Source organism: Theropithecus gelada, chromosome 8 (assembly GCF_003255815.1).
Source record: "Theropithecus gelada isolate Dixy chromosome 8, Tgel_1.0, whole genome shotgun sequence".
Taxonomy (NCBI): domain Eukaryota; kingdom Metazoa; phylum Chordata; class Mammalia; order Primates; family Cercopithecidae; genus Theropithecus; species Theropithecus gelada.
The window spans coordinates 57,166,184-57,172,183 of NC_037676.1; positions in this window are offsets into that span (position 1 = coordinate 57,166,184).

Sequence of the window (6,000 nt, forward strand, 5' to 3'; positions counted from 1 at the left end):
AGCTAATCAAGGAGGCACCAGAGAAAGGTGAAGTCCAACTTAAAGAAATGTTTTTAAAAACTGATACAGGATACAAATGAAAAATCTCCAGTGAAATAGAGAGCACAAATAAAAAATAATCACAACTTCTGGAAATCAAGGACACACCTAGAGAAATACAAAGTGCATTGGAAAGTCTCAGCAATAGAATCAAACAAGCAGAAGAAAGAAATTCAGAGCTTGAAGACAAGGCTTTTGAACAAAGCCTCTGAGAAGATTGGGATTATGTTAAACAGCCAAACCTAAGAAAAATATCTATTCCCAAGGAAGAAGAGAACTCTAAAAGTTTAGAAAACATATTTGATGGAATAATCAAGGAAAACTTCTATGACCTTGTTAGAGATCTAGGCATTCAAATACAAGAAGCTCAGAGAACACTTGGGAAATTCTTTTTTTTTTTTTTTTAATATTAACAGAATATGAAAAGTTTATTAGTATTATTTCAAATTTCAACTAACTTTTTTTTATTATTATACTTTAAGTTCTAGGGTATATGTGCACAATGTGCATGTTTGGTACATATGTGTACATGTGCCATGTTGGTGTGCTGCATGCATTAACTGGTCATTTACATTAGGTATATCTCTTAATGCTATCCCTCCCCACTGTCCCAACTCCATGACAGGCTCTGGTGTATGATGATCCCCACCCTGTGTCGAAGTGATCTTATTGTTCAACTCCCACTTATGAGTGAGAACATGTAGTGTTTGGTTGTCTGTCCTTTTGATAGTTTGCTGAGAATGATGGTTTCCAGCTTCATCCATGACCCTAAAAAGGACATGAACTCATCCTTTTCTATGGCTGCATAGAATTCCAAGGTGTATATGTGCCACATTTTCTTAATCCAGTCTATCACTGATGGACATTTGGGTTGGTTCCAAGTCTTTGCTATTGTGAATAGTACTGCAATAAACATACATGTGTATGTGTCTTTATAGCAGCATGATTGATAATCCTTTGGGTACATACCCAGTAATGGGATGGCTGGGTCAAATGGTAGTTCTAGCTCTAGATCCTTGAGGAATTGCCACACTATCTTCCACAATGGTTGAACTAGTTTACAGTTCCACCAATAGTGTAAAAGTGTTTACCTGGGAAATTCTTTGCAAAAAGACCATCACCTAGGCACAGAGTCATCAGGTTATCTAAAGCCAAGACAAAGGAAAGAATCTTAAGAGCTGTGAGGCAAAAGCATCGGGTAACATATAAAGGAAAACCGATCACATTAACAGCATATTTTTCAACAGAAACCCTACAAGCCAGAAGAGATTGGAGTTCTATCTTTAGGCTCCTTAAATAAAATGATTATCAGCCAAGAATTTTGTATCCAGTGAAACTAAGCTTCATAAATGAAGGAAAGATGCAATCTTTCTTAGGCAATCAAATGCTGAGAAAATTTACCACTACCAAGCCAGCACAGCCAGCACTACAAGAACTGCTAAAAGGAGCTCTAAATCTTGAAACAAACCATAGAAATACACCAAAATGAAGTTCTTAAAGCATAAATCTCACAGGAACTATGTAACAATAATACAGTGAAAAAACCCCAAGGTATTCGGCAACAAATAGCATGGAATAGAATAGTACCGCTTATCTCAATACTAACATTGAATGTAAATGACCTAAATGTTCCACTTAGAAGATACAGTATGGCAGAATGGATGAGAATTCACCAACCAAGCATTTGCTGTCTTCAAGACTCACCTGACACATAAGGACTCACATAAGCTTAAGGTAAAGGGGTGGAAAAAGATATTCCATGCAAATGGACACCAAAAAATGAGAAGAAGTAGCTATTCTTATATCAGAGAAAACAAACTTTAAAGCAACAGCAGTTAAAAAAAAAAAAGAGGGACATTATATAATGATAAAAGGACTAGTCCAAAAGGAAAATATCACAATCCTAAATACATATGCACCTAACACTGGAGCTCCTAAATTTATAAAATAATTACTAGTAGACCTAAGAAATGAGATAGATGGCAGCATAATAATAGTGGGGAATTTGAATACTCCACTGACAGCACCAGACAGGTGGTCAAGACAGAAAGTCAACAAAGAAACAAGGGACTTAAACTCTATTCTAGAAAAATGGACTTAACAGATATATACAGAACATTCTACCTAACAACTACAGAATATACATTCTATTCATCAGCACATGGAACATTCTCCAAGATAGACCATATAACCGGCCACAAAACAAGTCTCAACAAATTTAAGAAAATCAAAATTATAGCAAGTACTCTCTCAGACCACAGTGGAATAAAATTGCAAACCAACTCCAAAAGGAACCCTCAAAACCATGCAAACACATGGAAATTTAATAACCTGCTCCTGAACGATCTTGGGGTCAAAAACAAAATCAAGATTGAAATTTAAAAATTCTTTTAACTAAGTGACAATAGTGACACAACCTATCAAAACCCCTGGGATACAGCAAAAGTGGTGCTAAGAGGAAAGTTCATAGCATTAAATGCCTACATCAAAAAGTCTAAAAGAGCACAAAATAGACAGTCTAAGGTCACTCCTCAAGGAACTAGAGAAAAAAGAACAAACCAAATCCAAACCAGCAGAAGAAAAGAAATAGCAAAGATCAGAGCAGAGCTAAATGAAATTGAAACAAACAAACAAACAAAAAATACAAAAGGTAAATGAAACAAAAAGCTGGTTATTTGAAAAGATACATTAAATTGATAGGCCATTAGCAAGATTAACTAAGAAAAAAAGAGAGAAGGTCCAAATAAGCTCAATTAGAAATAAAATGGGAGATATTACAACCCATACAATAGAAATACAAAAGATCATTCAAGGCTGCTATGAACACCTTTACATGCATAAACTAGAAAAGCTAGAAGAGATGGATAAATTCCTGGAAATATACAACCCTTCTAGATTAAAGTGGGAAGATACTGAAACTCTGAACAGACTAGTAACAAGCAGTGAAATTGAAATGGTAATTTAAAAATTGCCAACAACAACAAAAAGTCAGGGACCAGAAGGATTCACAGCTGAATTCTATCAGACATTCAAAGAAGAATTGGTACCAATCCTATTGACACTATTCCAAAAGATAGGGAAAGAGGGAATCCTCCCTAAATTGTTCTATGAAGCCAGTACCACCCTAATACCAAAACTGGGAAAGGACATAACAAAAATAGAGAACTACAGACCAATATCTCTGATGAACATAGATGCAAAAATCCTCAACAAAATACTAACTAACTGAGTCCAATAGCATATCAAAAAGATAATCCTTCATGATCAAGTGGGTTTCATGCCAGGGATGCAGGAGTGGTTTAACATGCACAATTTAATAAATGTAATATACCACATAAACAGAATTAAAAACAAAAATCACGTGATGATCTCAATAGACGCAGAAAAAGCATTTGACAAAATCTAGCATCCCTTTATGATTAAAACCCCTAGCAAAATTGGCATAGAAGAGACATACCTTAATGTAATAAAAGCCATCTATGACAAACCCACAACCAACCGTATACTGAATGGGAAAAAGTTGAAAGCATTCCCCCGGGAACTGGAGCAAGACAAGGATGCCCACTTTTACCCCTTCTATTCAACATAGTACTGGAAGTCTTAGCCAGAGCAATCAGACAAAAGAAAGAAATAAATGACATCTAAATCAGTAAAGAGGAAGTCAAACTGTCGCTACTTGTTGATAACATGATCGTATACCTAGAAAACACTAAAGACTCATCCAAAAATTTCCTAGAACTGGTAAATGAATTCAGCAAAGTTTCAGGATACAAAATTAATGCACACAAATCAGTAGCCCAACAACATCAACAAATACATCAACAGTGACCAAGCTAAGAATAAAATCAAGAACTCAATCCCTTTTACAATAGGTGCAAAACAAACAAATAAACAAACAAATAAAAAACAACGACAGCACTTAGGAATATACCCAACCAAGCAGGTGAAACACCTCTACGAGGAAAACTACAAAACACTTCTGAAAAAAGTAATAGATGACACAAACAGATGGAAACACGTTTTATGCTCATGGATAGGTAGAATCAATATTGTGAAAATGATCATACTGCCAAAACAATCTACAAATTCAATGCAATTCACATCAAAATAACATAATCATTCTTCACAGAACTAGAAAAAAAAATCCTAAAATTCATATGGAACCAAAAAAAAAAAAAAAAAAAAAAAGCCTGCATAGCCAAAGCAAGACTAAGTCAAAAGAACAAATCTGGAGGCATTACATTACCCCACTTCAAACTACACTATAATACAAGGCCACAGTCACCAAAACAGCATAGTATTGGTATAAAAATAGGCACATAGACCAATGGAACAGAATACACAACCCAGAAATAAAGTTAAATACTTACAGTCAACTGATCTTCAGTAAAGCAAACAAAAACAAAAAGTGGGGAAAGGACACCCTATTCCACAAATGGTGCTGGGATAATTGGCTAACCACATGCAGAAGAATGAAACTGGATCCTCTTCTCTCACCCGATATAAAAATCAACTCAAGATGGATCAAAGACTTAAATCTAAGACCTGAAACCATAAAAATTCTAGAATACAACATTGGAAAAACCCCTCTAGACTTTGGCCTAGGCAAAGACTTCATGACCAATAACCCAAAGCAAATGCAACAAAAACAAAGATAAATAGATAGGACTTAATTAAACTAAAAAGCTTTTGCAAAGCAAAAGAAATAATCAGCAGGGAAAACAGACAACTCACAGAGTGGGAGAAAATCTTTGCAATGTCAGCATCTGACAATGGACTAATATCCAGAATCTACAAGGAACTCAAAGAAATCAGCAAGAAAATAACAAAAAATTCCATCAAAATGTGGGCTAAGGACATGAATAGACAATTTTCAAAAGAAAATATATAAATGGCCAAGAAACATATGAAAACATACTAAACATCACTAATAATCAGGGAAATGCAAATCAAAATTACAATGTGATACCACCTCACTCCTGCAAAAATGGCCATAATCAAAAATTTAAAAAAATGGTAGATGTTGACATGGATGTGATGAAAAGGAAACACTTCTACACTGCTGGTGGGAATCTAAACTAGTACAACCACTAAGAAAAACAGTGTGGAGATTCCTTAAATAATTAAAAGTAGAATTACCATTTGATCCAGCAATCCCACTCCTGGGTATCTGCCCAGAGGAAAATAAGTCATTATACAAAAGATACTTGCACACACATGTTTATAGCAGCCCAATTTGCAACTGCAAAAATATGGAACCATTCCAAACGCCCATCAATCAAAGAGTGGATAAAGAAAATGTTATATATATATACATACACACACACACATATATATACACATATACACACACACATACCATGGAATATTACTCAGCTGTAAAAAGAAACTAATGGCATTTGCAGAAATCTGGGTGGAATTGGAGACCATTATCATCAGTGAAGTAACTGAGAAATGGAAAACCAAACATTGTATGTTTTCACTCACAAGTGGGAACTAAGCTATAAGGACACAAAGCCACAAGAAGGATACAATAGACTTTGGGGACTCAGAAGAAATGCTGGGAATAAGGTGAGGTTTAAAAGACTACACATTGGGCACAGTGTACACTGCTCTGGTGATGGGTGCACCAAAATCTCGAACATCACCACTAAAGAACTTATTCATGTAACCAAACACTACTTGTTCCCCAAAAATCTATTGAAATAATTAAAAAAAAGAGAATAGACCAATAAACTTTATGAATAGAAAAAAACACAAAATTATGCTTAAATATGTAGAGAGTAACACTGTTTTCACAGATGAGATAACTTAATACTCATATTAATTTAATAAAGCTATGATTTTAATAAAACACCAAGAAGATTATCCATCTATCTTTCTCTCTTTCTTCCTCCTTTCTTCTGATTTCTCCCTCCCTCCCTTCCTTCTTTCTTTCTGTTTTACTTTCTTTTCTCTTTG